Source organism: Notamacropus eugenii, chromosome 2 (genome assembly GCF_028372415.1).
Source record: "Notamacropus eugenii isolate mMacEug1 chromosome 2, mMacEug1.pri_v2, whole genome shotgun sequence".
In the NCBI taxonomy this organism is placed as follows: domain Eukaryota; kingdom Metazoa; phylum Chordata; class Mammalia; order Diprotodontia; family Macropodidae; genus Notamacropus; species Notamacropus eugenii.
The window spans coordinates 243,770,214-243,789,908 of NC_092873.1; the positions used below are offsets into that span (position 1 = coordinate 243,770,214).

The 19,695-nt window shown below is 37.4% G+C and overlaps 1 protein-coding gene across 3 annotated transcripts in view; it reads left to right on the forward strand.

The window, feature by feature from the left end:
* Positions 1-14,403: 14,403 nt before the first annotated feature.
* The window catches only part of ESR1 (estrogen receptor 1), a 456,202-nt gene continuing 450,910 nt past the window's right edge, over positions 14,404-19,695 (forward strand). For 2 of the 3 annotated variants that reach the window (XM_072643717.1, XM_072643720.1), the window contains exon 1: positions 14,404-14,541. The gene's annotated coding sequence lies outside the window, so the exon portion shown is untranslated. The remainder of the gene's footprint in view (positions 14,542-19,695) is intronic. The other variant, XM_072643718.1, reaches the window with a different exon arrangement.

A 19,695-nucleotide genomic window follows, 5' to 3' on the forward strand; every position in this document is an offset into this window, starting at 1 on the left:
ACAACTGTGGAGAAAGAGAATGGGTGAAAGGAACGCTAAGAATGATCAGGAAAAGGAAGATTAGCAAAGTCAGTCCTTACAAATAGACTGTAAACTACTTGAGAGTATACCACTCTGTCTTTCTATCTCCAGGGAGCACAAAGCCTTGCACTAGTATATATCAACATAGGTCTTTTGAATTCTAATACCTCAGTTCTTTTGGCACTGACTGTTGCTGAATAGGAAGTTTTAGGGTTTCTAGCCTCCTGAAGATTTACTTTCTCTCAGTTATGTTTCTACAATCAGCTGTAAAACACCCAGGACTTAATGTCAGCTGGCATAATCAAAACACTAGATGAAATAAATGATGAATTAAAAAGAAAACAAAAAAAATTCATAGTTGAAAGAATATGCTTTATGAAATAAGTCACTACCCTGGGAAGCATGATGTAGTGAATAGAAAAGGCCCTAGTCTTAGAGTCTAAACTCCTGGCTTTGAGTCTTGGTTTGAGTATTTATTAGTTGTGTGCTCTTGGACAAATAGCTCTGCCTCTGTGAGGTTCACAGTAAAATGGAGAGGTCCACTTTGCTGAATTATTGGGAGGAAGGTACTTTGTAAAAGTCTTAAAGTGCTATAACTGAGTCAGTCTTCATAGAAGGATTTAATTCTGTTTGTCTCTCAAAGCTTTTCTCTGTTTCCTATTCTTAAACCTTGCGGTATTGGAAATCTCAAGTCAACAGGTCTGTGGTCACTCATCTGCTTAAAAAACAAGTCAAACAGGACCACAGATCAAGAAGGAAACTGATTTGGCTACCTGAGTGTGCTACAAAACAATAAACAGCTTAAATGGAGAAAAGCAGGATAAATAAACATTGCTAGCTCTATTTTCCTCCCCTTCTCTCTTAATAATCTAAGCCAACCCAATCAACAAATTCCAGCATTTATGAGGTCCATTGGTCTGAAGCCCTAACCAAAATTGCATATTGCAATGACATGAGCTTCGTCTTTTGCCTTTTGGCATTAATTCTTGGGATTAGTGCTATGGAGTGAATACTGAGAATTTTTGTGCATGGTCATCTGCACTTTATCCTTTCCATAGGTTGGCAACAATACTAGGGGGATGATACAGAGACACAAAGGTAGAGTTGGCATTGATATGGCTGTGGAAATTTACGGGATACCTTGTTTTGCTAATGAAAACTCTCCCTCCTCCATCCATCTCTTCTCTCTCTCAATGACCTATTTGTTTCTTCCGTCAAAGGTAGGTCAGCAGTAGGGCCAGATGCCCATACAATATGCTTTGAGTGATTTCCCTAAAGTCTTCATTGCTTCTCCTTCCCTCGATCAGCTTTACTTTTGCACCTCCCACACTGGCATCCTTGGCGTTTCAGTCTCTGGGGTTAAGGCATTCCTTTAAACCCTTACAAGTTCCCATCTAGAAAGCACATTGTGTATGTAAGTACTTTGTAAACTATGAAGTTATATAAAGATCTGTCATTATTATTATGATAACTTCTACTAATGATAAATTATGATTATTTTTTCCTTGGAGTATTAACACATTAATATGCATTAATTTATCACTCTGGTTAGCTGTTATCTATCAGAAGACAGAGTTCTAAGAGGATAGGATATGGGAAAAAGCAAATTTTGATGGAGAAGAATGAGGTAAATGTATAGACCATGTTTTCATGCCACAGGAAGGCAGCCCTGGCCAGAGACAACTAGAAAATAACATGAGAATACTGAGAACCTGACGTGGTATAGGGACCGACACTTGAAATAAATTTTACTTGTTTCATGTAGTAGCTGGCAGTCATTCAGTCAATAAATAATTACTAAGTGCCTACTCAAGTGGCTAGGAGGCAAAGTAGATAGAATTCTAGGCTTGGAGTCAGGAAGACTCATCTTTCTGAGTTCAAGTTTGACTTTAGACACTTAATAGCTGTCACTTAATCCTGTCTACCTCAGGTTCCTCATCTATTAAAATGAGTTGGAGAAGGAAATGGCAAACTACTCCAGCATCTTTGCAAGAAAACCCCAAATGGAGTCATGAAGAGTTGGACATGACTGAAAAATAAATTGACTGAAAAACAAAGCGCCTGCAAAGTTGACAGACACTGTGTTAAACACAGGGGATTGAAAGAAATGTAAAATTCAGTCCCAGTTCGCAAGGAGCTTACCAGTGAATGGGGGAGATAACATGACAAGCAACTATATACAAACAAGATCTATACCTGCATCTCTGTCTCTGAGGTCTCCTGGTCCTTGACGTGGTGGTCACTTAATCTTTTTCTATGGGTCAAACTCCTGTCGAGATCTACTTGAGGAATCCTAGGTCAGTGTACCAATGGCTCAGTGTTAGTATTACCTACTTTGACCATCTTGTTTTGGCCTTGGTAAACCAATATTTGTGCTCCTGCCTTTGTCCCCTTTAACTAACTATACTGTAAGCAGAAGGATCGGGACAGAAATTCTCATCTTGACTTTGCTATATAATCTTGGGGAATCATTCAGCTTCTTTGTGTCCCATTTCCCTCATCTGTAAAATCAAGGACTAATTGAATGATCCTCAAGTTGTTTTCCAACTTCTAACATTCTATTTCTTATTCATAGAAAACCAAATCCCTGCCTGGTGCCCCACTAACCCTCAGGTTTTGGCATTAATTCTCAGATATTTAATATTTTGCCCCTGAACCCCAGCCTCTCTGTGATTAGTAGACAGATTAAATAGATTATTGATCTCCCTAGTGCTACCTGGCTGTTAGTTTTCTTGCTTGTTACCTACTATTTGGACCTTTTTGGATCTCCTACCCTTTTATATCACACGAGGTAAAGGAGGGGAGTAAGCATTTATATAGTATGTGTCATAGTATCTATTATATGGGCAATTTGGATGGGCTGACTACATTGTTCTAAAGACTATTTGGTGGAGAACACACACAGGACAAGTGCCCACATGGTGATCAGAAAAAGCAATACAAGGATACTCTCAAGGCCTCTTGTAAGAATTTTGGAATTTATTGCGTGATGTGGCAGACCCTGGCAGAGTATCACTCAGCATGGCATGAGCTCATCAGAGCAGGTGCTGTGCTCTGTGAGCAAAGCAGAAAGCTCAAAAGAAACATGGGATGTGCAAATTTAGAGACTCCACCCCAAATGTTCACATTTATTCTGAGCTCAGATTCAGCCACAGTCGGACACACTGTAACTTGACTGTAACATAGTGATGTCCTTTTGGTCTTCTTTGAGAACAGTACCAGGCACTGTCCTAACCACTTTACAAATATTATCTCGTTTGATCCTCACAATAACCTTGCAAGGTAGATAATATTATTAACTCCATTTTACAGTTGAGAAAACTGAGGTAAACAGAGGTTAAGTGACTTGCCCAGAGTCACACAGCTAGTAAGTGACTAACGCTGGATTTGAACTCAGGTCTTCCCGACTTCAGGCCCAGTGCTCTATCTACTGTTACCTACCTATCTCAAGAAGTATATCTTCACAGTATCATAGGTTTTGAGCTGAAAGTAACCTTGGGATATTTTAATCCAACCCCCTCATTTTATAGTTGAGGAAACAGAGATTCAGAGAGACTGTGGCTTGCCCATGTGTGCCCAGGTAGGATCTGAACTCTGTATCATGCAGCTTTGACTTGAACTCAGTTTGAATCTTTTGCTGATGGTAGTCAGATATTACTTATCCTTTCCCCTAGGGATTCATTTCTTGGTTTCAAACCTCCCTTTGTTCTCATATTGCCACACCTGAATAACAGATCTTCAGACTTGTCCCCAAATTCAGATAGCTAGACTTTGCCTGACTCAATCCAAGCATCTCCCCATCACCTGAACCCACTTTTAAGTCATACCTAGGTCCAGTCCTGGGTAGAAGTCTAGATGAAAAGTACCCTTCCTATTGCACTGAAGCTAGAAAGAGACTTGGGACAAGTTTATTTTGAACGGGTTGTTGAGGATGGTATGGCTAAAATTTTCCATTCTCTTGATTTATAGAGGGGAGAGGGAAAAGATATCCTTTTCATGCAGTCCTGAGAGCGTATGTAATCTCCATTGACTATTTCTCTTTCTGGTTTCTGTTTCTAAGACTCAAAGGCTTCTGTGTTTCTGAAGGAGTTTTGCACCTCAGACCAGCCCTGTGAATTTGGTTTTTCTATTGATCTTATGATAAAAAATCTTTGGGGGAAAAGGAGACTGGAGGCTATGCCTTGGTCCTTTCACAACAGTGTACTTCTTGGGAGGAAAAAACCTCTCTCTTCTTCCCTAGTATTATATAACGGAACACTTCTTCTTGCTGGTTGAAAGGAAGGACCTTTTCTTCCTGAATAAACAGAGAAAACAAATTTCTCAGGGAATAGTCCTTCCCTGATGGCTCCAACCCATTTGAGTGGTTTAGTGGGTGGCTACAATTCAAGATGATTCCAGGCCTCCCTTCATTCTTCAGGCCTTTACAGCAGCTTCTTCTGAGATTGGGGAATCTATCAATGGTCCGGACAAATGTTTATTTCAAAACAAAGAGCCAACCTGTGGTCTTTGGTTGATAAAATTTGAAGAAACTATAAGCATGGCATTCTGGGTTCTAGTCTAAGGTCTTTACTTCCATCTCACAAAGGGTCAGCATGTTGGTCAGTGGGTTGTATGACAAGTAGCAACTAGGGGACAGCCAAGAGCCAAGGATAGATGCTGCAGGATCAGCAGCTGGGATGGAATAACCTAGGATGGCTTGTTAGAGCCCTAGCAGGAGCATAGGTCTGGATCTAGTTCTTAGAAACCAAAGAACAGAATAGATGAAGCAAGATGAAGCAAGAGTGAATATGCTGTTTGAACAGACAGAGGACAGGCAGCATTGGCACAGGAAGTCATGGATCACAAGCCAGAGCCAAGGCTCACTGGGGGTCATTGTCCAAACATAAGGTCAGAATAACCCAGGATGCTGGGATCAGGTCACAGAGAAGGGAATGCGTGAGTAGGTAAGTCAGATTGTTGTGATAAAGTCTGGAGTGACTCTGACTCTTTTCTAAGAGTAGGATTTAAAGGCCCTTTCATCCAGGTAGAGAAGCTCTGGCAATCTTTACACCTTCAAGGACTTTCTCTACTATAGAATCTCAAGTCTTTGAATTGGGCTGGAAGTAAGTGACCTCAGAGGGCATCTAATCCAATCTTATTTTACATATGAAGACACTGAGTTCCAATGAAGGTGACTTGTCCAAGTCACACAGATAGTAAGAATCTATAGTTTAACCACTGCCTAATCATATCAATATAATACTTGTAGCACGGAGGTGGTTAAAAATCAAATAAGCAAAAACTACAACGATTAAAAGTAATCCAAATTTAAAAAGACCAACATTTGTTGATGCCTGGGTATGTTAACCTGGTTTTCATCTTTAGGCAAATTTCTTCTCTCCTCTTAATCCTATCTCTTTTTTTAAACCCTAATTTGAAGTATGAGTTTTGGATCCATAATCCTATTCTAAACCCTCGTAATAGTATATAGAGTGTAGAACTAGTTCATTTTCACAAAGATGAAGGATAGCTGTCACTTATTCAGTCTTTGGTGTAAGCACATTAGTCAGTAAACAAGCATTTATTCCATTCCTACTATGTGGTGGATACTGTGCTAAGCTCTGGGGATACAAAGAAAGGCAAAAACCAAGAAGCCTTCTCTCTCTCTGTCTCTTTCTGTCTTCTCTGTCTTTGTCTCTGTCTCTCTGTTTCTCTCTCTGTCTCTGTTTCTCTTTCTCTTTTTAGCGACACTCTTCGCTCACACAGGCACAGAGCATTGATTTCTACCAATGAGGAGAGAGTTATATAGCAATGGGCTTTGACATTGGGATTATACCCATATCACTGAATTTGAAAGGCACCAGGGTTAAAGACCTGCCTTGAAAGTGGATTTGGAGGGAATAAGTTTTTATATGGTACCTATACAGTACCTGGCATACAATAGGTGCTTAATAAATGCTTATTTACTGACTGACAACTTCTCAGTGTCTAAGGCAACTTGGTAAGAATATGAATTACAGAGAAGCTACTGATCTGCATTGTTGGAGGGAGATTCCTCACCTGGGAGTTTCCCATGCTAACAAAATCAAGCATCACTCCGGTCCTGATCTCACAGAAGTTCAGGTATAATTTTCCTTAACATTATTTAATGTTTCTTGATGCTGTCTCTTGTGCTAAATTTCTTTTGCACTCTTCATGTAGGGTTGTAAACTTTAGCAAGTGCTGATATCTACAATATAAAAGAAAAATCAAGACCTCTCTATCCATATTTTCTAGCTTTTGTTGTCCATAAATATGTTAGCTATAAGGTTTAAAAATACCTGTTACATTTCATTTGGAGATTAGATGCAAAATGTTATCATCTTGTTAAATGGTGATAATTTTAGAAACAAGTTGAAATGTAGTTATACATTTTTTCACATAGCAATTCACAAAATGGCAAAAAAATATATGATATGTTAAATATTAAAAATAATTACCTTTGGTCTTTGATAATGGGTTAAGGACATCATTTGTAGCAAATAAAGACAGAGCTATTTTATGAAGTGGAATCTGAATTCTTTTTTTTGGTGGTGATTTGTGATTTTATCGCAAGAATGTCTGTTGCAGAAATTCCCTCATCAGTGCATATTGGCAACTTGTCTTTAACTGAAAATGAATTTGTTTAATTAACTTGCCCAGACTGGCAACTTGTCTTCCACTGAAAACTTTAATTAACTTACCCAGTTATTGTCAAGAATTGAATCCAGGTTTTCCTGCTTCTGAGGCTAGTTAGCTCTCTGCCACAACATATTACTTCTCAAAATAGATGGCTCAGTGGATAGAGTAATTGACCCTGGAGTCAGGAGGATCTGAGTCCAAATCCAGACTCAGACACTTATTAGCTGTGTGACCCTGGACAAGTCACTTAGCTCCAATTGCCTCCCAAAACAACCAAGAACAAAGTCAAAACAGATGGAGAGGGAATAAAGAAAACCACTAGAAACTACTGTACCTAATTATATAGCAACACAACTGAAAACTTGGTCATGCATAATAATAAATCGAAAAGCAGCTTGGTATAGGAGTTCCTTACCAGGAGTCGTCTATATGGATGTAATCAAACATCCAATCCCCACAAAATAGTGTACTGAATAGTGTGTGCTGAACTTGGGAGTTAGGAAACAGCTACAGTCAGCATTCTGAGCACTGTTAAATATTAGTGGAGACATTGAGGGTCCACATTTTATCCTTGAACTTATTGGAAAATTTCCCAGTATTTCACCATTTCATGTAATGCAAACATTTGACTTTAGATAGATAATTTGTCCTATTAAGGAAAAGGTTTTTATTCTTGTGTTTTAAGCATTAAAAAAAAAATCCACAGATGGGCTCGTCATTTTGTCAAAAGCTTTTCCTGCATCCATTGATATACTCATGTATTTAAAATTTTTTTTGTTATTAATGTGATTCAACATTAATACATTGAGCTTGAACCATCCTTGTATTCCTAGTATAAATGCTATTTTGTTAATGATTATATGATTTTAAAATATTTGGCTATAACCTCTTTATTAATACTTTTCTATTTTCATCACCATTGATGATATTGTCTACAATTTTCTTTGTGTGTTTTATATCTCTCTGGTTTGGGTCAGAGAAACATGTCTGTGTCATAGAAGGAATTGACAAAGTGCTTTCATTATTTACTTTTACAATCAATTTGTAGAATTTTTTGTTCTTTAAAAGCTTCCCATTTATGGCTTATTTTATATCTCTTTTAGAGTTCTGATGGCTTAGAGTCTGTATTTCCTGCTTTGTAAAATGACATTTTAAAACATTCATTTTATTAACATTTTAAGTTTTCTACATATAAGTAAGGTATGTCCAACACTAACTCTATCAGATTCAATAAATTCTAGTGGTTCCCTGTTACTTTTAGGATGAAAAACAAAATCCAGCTATAGCCCTTTACAACCTTGCCCCTTCCTGTCCTTCTGTAAAAACACACTGCATTCCCCTTCCCATTCTACAAGATCCAGCAACACTAACATACTTTCTGTTCCTTGAAAACAGAATTTTCTATTTCCTGATGTTGAACATTTTGGTTGGCCCCTAAGACTGGAATGCTCCCTTTTCTCTGCCTCCTAGATTTCCTTGTTTCCTTTAATAGACAGCTTAAATTCCACTTTCTGAAGGAAGACTTTCCTGGTCTTTTCCAGTTGCTAGTGCTTTTACCTCTGAGATTATTTCATTGTCTTCTTCTTCTTCTCCTCTTCCTCCTTATTCTCCCTGTTCTTCTCTTTCTCCTTCTCTCCCTCCTCATCTTTCTTATTCTTCTTTTTCCTCCTCCTCTTTCTTCTCCTTCTCCCCTCCTCCTCTTTCTTCTTCTTCTCCTCCTGCTTCTCCTCTTTCCCCTTCTCTTCTTCCTGTTCCTCCTCCTCCTTCTTTTCTTCTTCTCCTTCTCCCCTTCTTCTCTTTCTTCCTCTTCTCCTTCTTCTTTTCTTTATCTTCCTCCTTCTCCTCCTCTTCCTTTTCTCTCACATACACACACATACATATATGTATGCATATATATGTTCTATAGGTATATATGTATCTATAGTATGTGTACAGTTTACAGTTTACACAGTTTCCTCTATTAGGATATGAACTCCTTCAAGGTATGCACCTGTTTTCACTTTTCTTTATGTATCTATAGGACCTGGCACAAATCAAGTGATTGTTAATTAGCCAATTGAGTAATAATTTCCTTTATTTCTTCTCTGCTTATTTTGAACATACCTTCTATTTTTTGATCTTGGTGATTTGGTTTGCCTCTCTCTCTTTTTTGAGTAAATCAGCTGATGATTTATTGATTTGATTGGTCTTATCAAAAAGCCATTTTGTTATCCTTGCTTCTCTACATGTTGTATTCTACCCTGAACTTCAGTAGAAAGGAATTGCCTTCAGGGCAGGGATTGTTTTTCATTTTAATTTTGTGCTCTTAGTGCCTTGCATTTCATCCTGTACATAGTATATACTTCAGGCATACTTATTGAATTGAAATCCTACCTCACATACTTACTAACTGTGTAATTATGGGCAAATTACTTCCTCTTCTAAAAAATGGAAGAATCAAAAATGTACTCACCACCGCCTACCTCACAGGGATATTATGAGGAAACCACCTAGCAAACTTGAAATGTGATTTATTATTGCTACGTCAGCTACACTTGAACTGAGTTGAAAATAATGCCATCCAACAGATGGTTATACCAAATAAGTTCCAATCTAATTTTCTGATTGTTACAATGTTTATGCAAAAGTTTTAATACAGTGACATACTGAACAGATACTCTGTTGTAGTCACTATCTAAATTGCATTTATTCCTTCTGGAGATGGAATTTTAGAGTTGAACATGATGTTAGAGGTTATTGAGCTTCAAATTTATAGATGAAGAAGTCAAGGTCCAGAAAGGTAAGTCATCCAAGGTCAAACAGTTTATCAGAGGAAGAGCCATGACTAGAAACTAGTTTTTGTAACTCTCAAATTTGTATTTCTCTCTACTATACCATGGTGATTGATACAGTGTTTAAATAAAGATTTTTTTTTTTTTAGTAAAATGACAGTGAATAGATATCCTGTTGTAGCCACTATTCAAATTACCCTATAATGACAAGATTATCCCTTTTTGTCACTCTTATAAACAACATCGGATAGTTTACATTATCATACTTTACTCTTGCATGATCTTCCATCATTCTTTAATTATTTCCTGTGGCAGTCTTGTCTCTCAATTATAAGATTATAAACTCATTAAGTGGTTTTTTTTTTGGTAGACTCATAAATTCTGGAAGTCTTTATCCCAGTTCTCACTTGTACTGATAAATAAGGTCCAAAGACTATAGCTAAGTCTCCTTAAGGCTCTAGGGCTAATCCTGAAGAGATATCTTTCTAAGGCTTTTGAGTCCCCACCAGTGTGCTTCCTGCCAAAATTATAAGTTTATGATCAATCTGTCAGCCAGACATTTAGTTTTAGAAAGGGGTATTTATTACAGTAGTAGAGTTGGTACAAAGCATCCCCAGAAAAGTTCTGTGACACTCTCTAGTAAGTATATATATAGAATCCAGGGGAAAGTAAATTCAAGGTTAAAAAGCACATGTGGCAAAGGATAACACAGGTTCTGGAAAAACCTCTTGTTGGCATCATAAAAACGTTCCTATTGGATATTGTTTAGATTTTCTGGTGTGCTCTTTATAGAGCCTGGAATCTGTCTTGTCTGTCCTTGACTCCTAATTTGGTCCTCCTAAGTCTGAGAGGGTCCTCTTTGACTGGGAGTGGGGAGGAGGAGATGAGGAGACTGACAAGAAGATCAAAGCCCAGGGCCTGGTTTCTCCTTCTGCATGAATTCTTTCTTAGGAATTTTGATGGAATGTTTTCTCCTCTCTACTTCCTCAAATCCTTCAGGCCCCAAATGACCTGATTTTTATAGATTATTGACATGACATAACAATTTCCTCAGTTAATTGGAATATAATTCCTGTGCAAAGTCACTCTAGTTAATCAAACAAGGACTTTTTTCTGTACTTAGTCTAAAGCCCATGATTTATTGATTGATTCAATAGAGAAGTGTTCTCCTCCAGTTAAGATATTAGACTTTAGCTTCTTGACACTTTGAAAAGAATCTGTGATTTGATGAAAATTCCATTCTTTTATATGATTTAAAAATAATTCTCAGTTCATATTATATCCAATCCAGCAAGTATTTAGTAAAACCTACTATATATCAGGTTCTGTAATAGACTTTTAGAATACAAAGGAAAACAGGTCCTGTCTTCAAGCAGCTTGCACTTTGTTAGGACAGCTAATAACTCTTTAGTGATCTATGTGCTTCTCCACTGTTAGCAACTTTATCTTGAGACTCCTTCGAACTAGTCCCCTCCCTGATTTGTAGTCTGAAAGGTCAAACCCACTGCAAAGTATTGAAGAGAAAGTCCCGGATTGTTGTACCCGTCTATTTTCACACTGCATTTAGTGTTGAAGATTGTCCCTTAGAATTTGGAAGGAGCTATTCATCTACTATCTTCGTTTATGCTATGTCCAAGCTGCTTCTGAAGACCAAGTGAAATATTAATAGCTTTTCTCCTTTTGAAATGCTTTAATCTCTCAGGTATCTTACTTGTTCTGACAAACCAGTCATCCTGAAAGTAGATTTTTAAAACATGTGCATACACACAACTCTTCCTCTTTAGAATGTTTACAGCTTCATTTTATTATTTCCTTTTGCATACAGAATAAATGAAAAAAGCATTTATGAAGTGCAAACCATTTGTGCAAATCATTTGTGATTTACACAGTGAGATTTAAAATTTAAAATTATGAGAACTGTGAACTTTAACTAAATTTGTTGATTTCTCTCCCACAATATTTTCTGGTTGACTGGGCTACTGAAGTAAAACTATACATTTTTTTTTTTTGAAGACTTGAATTGTCTTTTGCTGGCTGCTCTCCAAGTTCTTTAAGTTTTGAGTAAATCATACTGAAAGGTAAGTAAGTAGTGGATGTTGACTATATTATGACTTATGACTATGTTTTCAATAATCTCTACTCAGAGACTGGGCAGAAGTATAATGTTGTGACTTTCCGGGCCTTGATCTTATACACGAGAATGACATTTACCTTAGGAAACTCCCATAGGCTGGCTAATTGGAGAGCAGAGTTTCATACTAAGTTTGTCATTTAATGAAAAAAGAAGTTCAGAGTCACTTGGGTACTATAATCAAGTTGAGGGGAAATTTTAAAGGATACTCATTGGCGAGATCTCGATTATTAGGGCTAGAAAAAGATGATCTATGGAATTCATGTCTAAACCCTATTATTGACTGAACCATTAGATGAAAAAAAATCTGCTTTAGTCTGGATGTCAGACAAAATAGATTTCTGCTTGAATGACCCAGATATATTGCCTCATTTCTCTGATTTACTTTGCTAGTTGAAACCTGGTCTTTACTGGGAACTTGGGTTACATTGGGGGGCAGTAATGGATGGCAAGATGCCACAGTTACATTGTCTTCAATGCTTCATAAAAGATTTCAGGATATTAGTTGCAGTGTGACCCTGGATGAACTATATGTTTACCCTGGGATTGTTTTTTTTTTAATTGTCAGTTTCAGTCTAGTTATAATTAAATTCTTGGCTTTATGTGTCAGTTGAATAAGTTATATTGGGGAAGTAAATCTGAGTAGTGAAATAGAAGGAAGTTTCTTTTCTTTTTTTTTTCTTTTTCTTTTTTTCTTTGTATGCCCATACTGAGCACAGAGCCTTGGACATTGTAGGTGGTTAACGAATGTTCATTGAAATTTGTCTTATGTTTTGACAGTTTGCTTTAAATCCTAATTTGCTAACTTTCTCATCATTTATTCTGGTTATTGATGATGAATTCCATTCAACTAAACAGTTGCAAATTTTATGACAAAATAAGAGAGAAAATATTTTAAAAAATCTTTCATTGAAGCTTTTTTTGGTTGTAGCTATCCTTTCCAAGGACCATTCTGCCAATGTTAGAACCTCCTCTTGCAACAAAGCAGTACAGTTAAACAAACCAAACAAATGCGCTGATCATGCCTGACAGCATATACCTTATTCAGCACTTGTAGTCTACCACCTCTCCACTGACAGGAATAAGGAATATCTTATCATCAATCCTCTAGAGTCAAGATTGCTCAGGGCACTAATCTAACTCACACCTTTAAGCCTTGTTTTCCATTACATCATGGTCATTGTGGATATTGTTCTCTTGAAAGGGCACATGAAGAATTATGTATCTTCTCCAGAAACTAATATGGGAAAAGAAAGGTGATATGTAATTAGAAAAGCAGGATGGTATAGTGAAAAGAATCCTGGGATGAGCCAAAAAAATCTGAATTTGAGTTCTAGTTCTACTACTTAGTAGCTGTGTCATTTTGGGCAAATTATTTGTCCTCATTTAGCCTCCCTGTCATCATGTAAAATGGGGGAATAATACTTGTGCCATCTGCCTCACAGGGTTCTTGGGAGGATCAGATGAGATTTTATATTCCCAGATCAGTACGTAAAGTAAGTGTCAGCTATTATAATTTTACAGGGTTTCACAGTACTTCCTACAGATCTCTCAGTTGTTGAAGTACTACTGTATCTTTAATCATATACTTATGTATAGGTAACTATGCACTGAGGCATATGAGTGACTCAAAAGATTTGGCAGTAAAAGGCAGAAATGTCTGCAAATCATATAACTGAGTGATTAATACAGAAAAAGCTTTTAATGTTATTTTTCTTAAACTTCTATTCAAAGAATTGATTTATTGGATAATTTATCTTTTACTTGTCACTAATCTTAAAATTACAAAGAGGAAGGGCTTCCTTTTGAACCCTCTAAACTTCCTACTTGGGCAACTCCCCTAGCTTTTCTTCCTTCCTTCCTTACTTCCCTCTCTCCCTCCCTCCTTCTCTCTCATTCTCTCTCTCTGTTTCTCTTCCTCTCTGTCTACCTGTCCTAGGTCTGTCTGTCTATCTTTGTCTTTCTTGGTTTTTGATTGTCTATCTTTTTTCCTGTTTTAAGGAACTTCTCCATTTAAGAAATGGCAACTTGTCTAGCAAAGTAGATATGAGAGATGCTTTTCCTCCTATCTATTCCTCTCCTGTCCCAAAAACTCCTTAGTTTTTTTTTTTTTACAGTAAACCAAAGTTCATCAACTAAGCTTTTTTTATTTTTTAAAGACCTTTAAGATACAAACTCTTAAATTACAAACAGGTTTCAAAAGCTCTTTAAATTCCCAGGTCCTTTTATTAGCTCATTTTCTACTTCAAAATGTTTATCTCCTGGGTCAAAGAGAAACTTAAATCACTGCAGGAAATGCCAGACAGTTTATAAGAAGATCATATGATGGAGGGAAGGGCTTAAAAGTCATGGAGAAGCTAATCTAGGCTAGGCTGACTATAGTTAAGTAACCAATTATTCAGTGTCAAGAAGGAAAATGGGTAGAAGGAATGGTTGAATGGCATGACTAGAATCCCTTTCCCATGAGTTTTCATATGGCTTTTAGCAGCAACTAATTGAGGTTCACAAAATTTATGTGCTGAACAAATGCTTTTTCCTAGTTAGATTCACCCCTGTCAAGACTTTATGCTTTATTACAGGCAGAAAACACATCAGCTGGACTGTATTAGTTTTGCTGGCAGATTAATGACACACATTCCACTTTTTGTCAAACCTCTACCCTAGCCTGAAATGCTCAGAAAGTTGAAAAATCTGACCTAGCATGGAGAAAAGGCAGGCCTTTCATTTTTTCAGAGAGATTTTTCCACTTCTAGTCAAATGGTGGTGCTAGCTTTTCATTTTTGAGGCTTTGCATTTCCTAATTTCTTGGTCATAACAACCTCCTGTGTATTGCCACAGAGCAGATTTCACCAAAACAGAGAATGCAAGGGCACATGCACAGAAGCTGTTTAATGGGCTAGAAAGGTTAATAATCCTTCCTCCTGCATATTCTATAGTATAAGAAGACAGACAGGCTGTGAGGGAGATTCTTCTGTCCAAGTAGGTATTCCTATTTCTTTCCTCCCCTTTCTTTTTCTTGTCTTTTTTCCCCCTCTTTTTTTTGAGGGGGAAGGAATCTGTGTGTATGTGTATTGGTGTGTGTGCATGTTATTTACAAGTATGTTGTAACTCTAGTGCTTACAGCCATTCACTTTCTTTTTCCATATGACTTGAGGGATATTTACAAAGTCTGTTGGCCAGAGTGTTACTATGTTCAAGTGTTAAGTCTGAACTAAGTGCAATGGAAATTCACTTTTGGAATCATAATCAGCTGAGTCAGAGGGCAAGAAGAGTACCCTTTTCTTAGTGCAGTAGTGACGGACTTACTGCTCCCAACAAAATATATTTTTTGGACACAGCTCTCTCCATGAAATCCACAGAAATATTCCAGAATCACCTAAGTCTCTCTATTTGGCCAACTGTGCACATTGATGAGATCTGATAGAGAATACACTGAAGTTGTCATGAACATATGGCAACTACCTGTTATGTTATAGTAGAAATACAGCAACTTTTGGCAGTTCCAACCAAATATTTTGAACAAGCTGTTTCCTAGAAGAAAGGAAGATTTCCAAAAAGCAGCCTAATCCAGTGATAGGAGCCTAGGAAGAAGGACCTTGTCATTGATTTGCATTATAATCTCAAGCAATTTATTTCGACTCTTGACCTCAGTTTTCTTTTGTGTGAAAAAGGAAAAAAAAATTGGTTTGTTTGTTTCAGCAGGCTGGTGTCCTCATTAATGACTGTACCACATATGACGGTGTCACATGGTGCTAGTCCAGTAATGATGTGGCAAAAGCACACAGCAAGGACGGTACACTTTCATTTTGGTGAGAGGAAAGCCACAAGTTTCAGGAAATGTCAATTTAACTCTGTAGCAAGAAGGGAACTAGCCTCCCCATAGGAGATGATATAATTTAAAAAATACCTATGTTTGCATATAGATATAAGGGTAAGATTGTCTCAGGACATTAAATCAAGGCATGGAGTCCAAATCAAGGTACCGGATTTCACATGGCTTCATGGACAAGATTGAATAAACTTGCAGAACAACTCTGAGAAGGAGCTTGCTGGGAAAGTAGTGTTGTTTGAGGTGTATGTGTTTTTTGGTTGTTTAATTATAAGCTAGCTCAGGTGCAAGATGAGGACGAACATAGACTAACCACTCAAAATGCACTGAGCATTTAAAAAAATGCACAAAGGACCAAAGCAATTAAAGCGGTTGTTTTAAATCACTTCCTATTTGCTCATGAGTAATTTACTAATTGTCTTTTTACCTCCATTTCTCTATTTGCTAAAAGGAGGCATCATTTTTGATGGTTTTTTTGACACCTTTTGTTGTTGTTGTTCAGACCTGTAATTTCATCAGTGAAGGGAGCTTGCAGGTGAGGAAATGCCCTCTATCAATGTGGATTCCCGATTTATAGTCTTACAGAGTTGCCTGGCAGCAGTGATTCACTCAAGATCGTGTCATCAGTAAGTGTCAGAGGTGGAACTGGAACCTACATCCTCCCTACTCTAGGTCAGACTCTCAAATCTATTCCATGCAGCCACTTCTTGTTTTATTTCATTAATATTTATTTTATTCCATGGGTATCTTAATGATACCTACTAGGCTTCTGGACACATGAAATACTGCCGCAGAATTTGTCATGGGGTTTTTAAATTAAAAAAAATGAGTAATTATCAATAATTTAGATATGATTAATGTTGACTAGGGAGCAAGAGGCTTAATTTCAAAAATAATAACATTTATATAATGCTTTAAGCTACCAGGATTTGTCAATAGAACCTTTTTCTTAGTAATGTGGAAATACATATAATTTGTGACAGGGAGAGGGACAGATCATATGTTTCTTGAATTAGCAATGAGGACATAGTTACATAACTGTTGTCTACTCACATGAACCCTATTTCCTAAAATTTAACTTCAGCTCTACAATCTGCTATCTTGGGGGGAGTTAGGGAGTGATAGGCAACATGCTTACTTTAGACCTCTCAGATACATTTATACCTGACATCTATATGTTAGAAATAATTTCTGATGGCTCCTCCCTCATTTTTTTTCATGTTATCTGGATATCCTCTGCATATCTGTCTATAACTACTCTGTTCCCTTAGTTCTAATGGGGCCAAGGTCCTAGGTTTGAACTTCTAGTGGGTTGCTCAGTTAACATTAAAGAGAAAAAATTCTATTTTAGAGCCATAGATTATATGTCCCTAATACAGTCTAGCCCTTCACAGATGCATACTATTGGTTAAGATTAGGCAAAAAAAATGAGGTCTTTTTTTTGGTAGGGTGTAGCTTATTGTCACCAAAGGGAGAACCAAACTCAAAGCCCTTAGCTGCTAGTGGGTGGGTGAGTGATGTCTTTCTCTAGGAAGGATGAACACACCTTGGCTGTCTAGCTTGTTTTAAGTAGGATTTGGCATCATGCCCCATGTAAAATAGATGCTTTTAAAATTTACATTTTATAATGCTGAGAGTAGTGCTGGTGGTGCATCTACAATTAACCTTCTTGGAAACATCTCAGGAGAACTCGCCCAGGTGGGAAACTGAACATACTTTGCGTATTTATCCTAGGATAGATAATTTAGTTTACTGCGCCTCAAGAAGGCTGTGATTGTGCTTTCCTGAGGCAGCATGATACAATGGATAGAAAACCAGTCTTGTTGTCAGCAAGACATGAATTCGAGTCTAATACATACTGGCTATGTGATCTTGGCTAAGTTATCTCATCTCTCAGTACCAATCAAAAGACCTATACTATGACTCTGTATATATGTTAGAGCATTCCTTCCAGCATTAACATTCTGTGATTCTGCATTCCTTTCCCTGAGAAGCTACTATCCTAAAATATTAGACAACTTAGGCAAAATTTAAGCATAATTGTAAACTATAGTGCTAGACTTGCAGTCAGGAGGGCCTGAATTCAAATCCTCCCTCAGACAGTTACCAGCTAACTGTGACCTTGGTCAAGACACAACCTCTCTCAAACTCAGTTTCCTCATCTTTAAAATGGGGACAATAAGAACAATTCCTTTACAGTGTTGTTGAGGGGATGTGATAGTATGTACAAAGCACTTTCTAATCTCAAAGCACTTTATAAACATGATGATGATGATGATGATTGATGATTATTAAAAAAAGATTCATACATCATCATTCCTTTGGTTCAGTATTCCAAATAGAAAGATAGGCTTTGGCATCTACTCTTGTAGCTACCCAGAAATGTTCCTCACTTATGGGAATGGAGGAATACAGTCCAGTGGTTTGAGGGTAAAGGAAAAGGAACAGCTTGTACTTTTTTCTCTTCCTCTCCTCTCTCATCTTCCAAGGAGGGTGAGGGGTGATGGCGAATAACAAGCAAGGAAATATGGGGGACAGGAAGGCCAAAGACAATATGTCATGTTGCCAAACATCTGAAGTGATGATATTCTACTTGTGAGAGAATGTTCCATTTGAGAAAATCTAAGAATCCCTTTGCCATGGTTGATTGGAGAAGAATTTTAGATGTTGAGTGGCCAATTTCTGGGAGATGGTACTATCACAGAATTCTACGCTGTTTTGATTGGGTTGAAGCTGTCCCTCCACACTATTTTGGCTTCATAAATCTAGCTCTTCAAAATTTAGGTGCTTACAAATTTGCCTCATCAGTAAAACTTAAAAAAAATCATTATGATATCATTAGGGATAAAACCCAGAAAGCAAAACATTTTATGCCGATATTCATATAGTGAACTATTAACAAATAATCATTAATAAATATTAATATTACTATTGCCTGTTGTCATCAATCATTTATTAAGTGCCTAATATGCAGCAGAAACTGTTCCAAGTGCTACAAAGAAAGAACAGAAAGCAAAATAGTTCCTGTCCTCAAGGAGTTTACTGTCTACCAATTTTTTAGTTTTTTTCCATTAGCTGAACCGTTTTCTTTACTCTCTCCTTCCTACTATTTGCATTTTGTCATTTTTATTGGTCTCCCAGACTTTCCTTTGTAAGTTAGATCCCAAGAAGTCAAAGAAGGTCAAATGCATCTGGCAGCTATTTCCTTGTTAGCAGCTTTACTAGGTTTTGTGAGGAAGGAGAATGAAACTGTTAAGTAGGAAAGTGGTTTGGGGATTATTTTTGACTTAGATTTATTGATGTGATTCTTACCCATTATCACAGATACTTGAGTACTCACTGCTTCAGAGCATTTCAAAGCCTTCCTTCAGACTTGTAGGTAAAATGAGCTGCATTTGAGTTCTTTATCTCACTCCAGAGTCCTAAATTTACTGCTAACTTATCAGGCTGTTTCTCAGAGGAGTGGTATTTAGTGTGGTCACAAGAAAACATCTGCAAGGCTTAGGCCTTAGTGGCAGATTGCCAGTTAGAACATTTGGCCTATAAAGTGTGGATTTCAGAGGAGAAAAATTACTCCAGGGACCCTCAAAGCTCTTGAGAAGACAACCGAGGAAAAATGTCTTGTCACTGACCAAACTGAAATATAGACCTCTGATTAATTAAGAATTCACAGAGTCTGGAATAAATCTGAGAAGTGTCTTGTTATGACACGATTTGGAGTTGATGTCAATCCCTGTATGCAGGATTTGCAATAGATTATTCAGTGGAATATGGACTGCTCTGGAGATCAAAAGAGAACACTAGCTGTCTTCATCAATCTTCTTAAGTCAGACCTACCCGGCTTTAATCCAAGTGGAGGAGTTGAGCAACTATCTGATGAAGTGGGTAGTGTAGACAGCCAAAACCAGATAATGCATAACCAAAAAGTTACTGGAGGGAAAATAGAGGCTTAAAACAGAGGGTGAAATGTCAAGTCAATTTGGGTAGTCTCCATAAGCCAATTTCACTGGATAATTTCCAATTTTCTTTGCTCTTAAGTTCTTTATTAGAACTCCCTAGGAGCCTGGGAGAAAAGAGAATCCACCTCATTTGCTTCGTATTTTTGCAGAATTGCTCTAACTCTATTAATTTTTTCTGCATGCCTGGTTTTGACTGTTTCCAGGAATAAGATTTCACCCTTGTTGGGGTAGCCGCTAAGTATGGATGAGGAAGGCCATTCCATGGCCTGACATGACAGAAACCTGGTACATAGGAAGAGCTTGTTGACTTCTTGGTAGCTGGATTAAGCTACAGTTTAGTTGGGA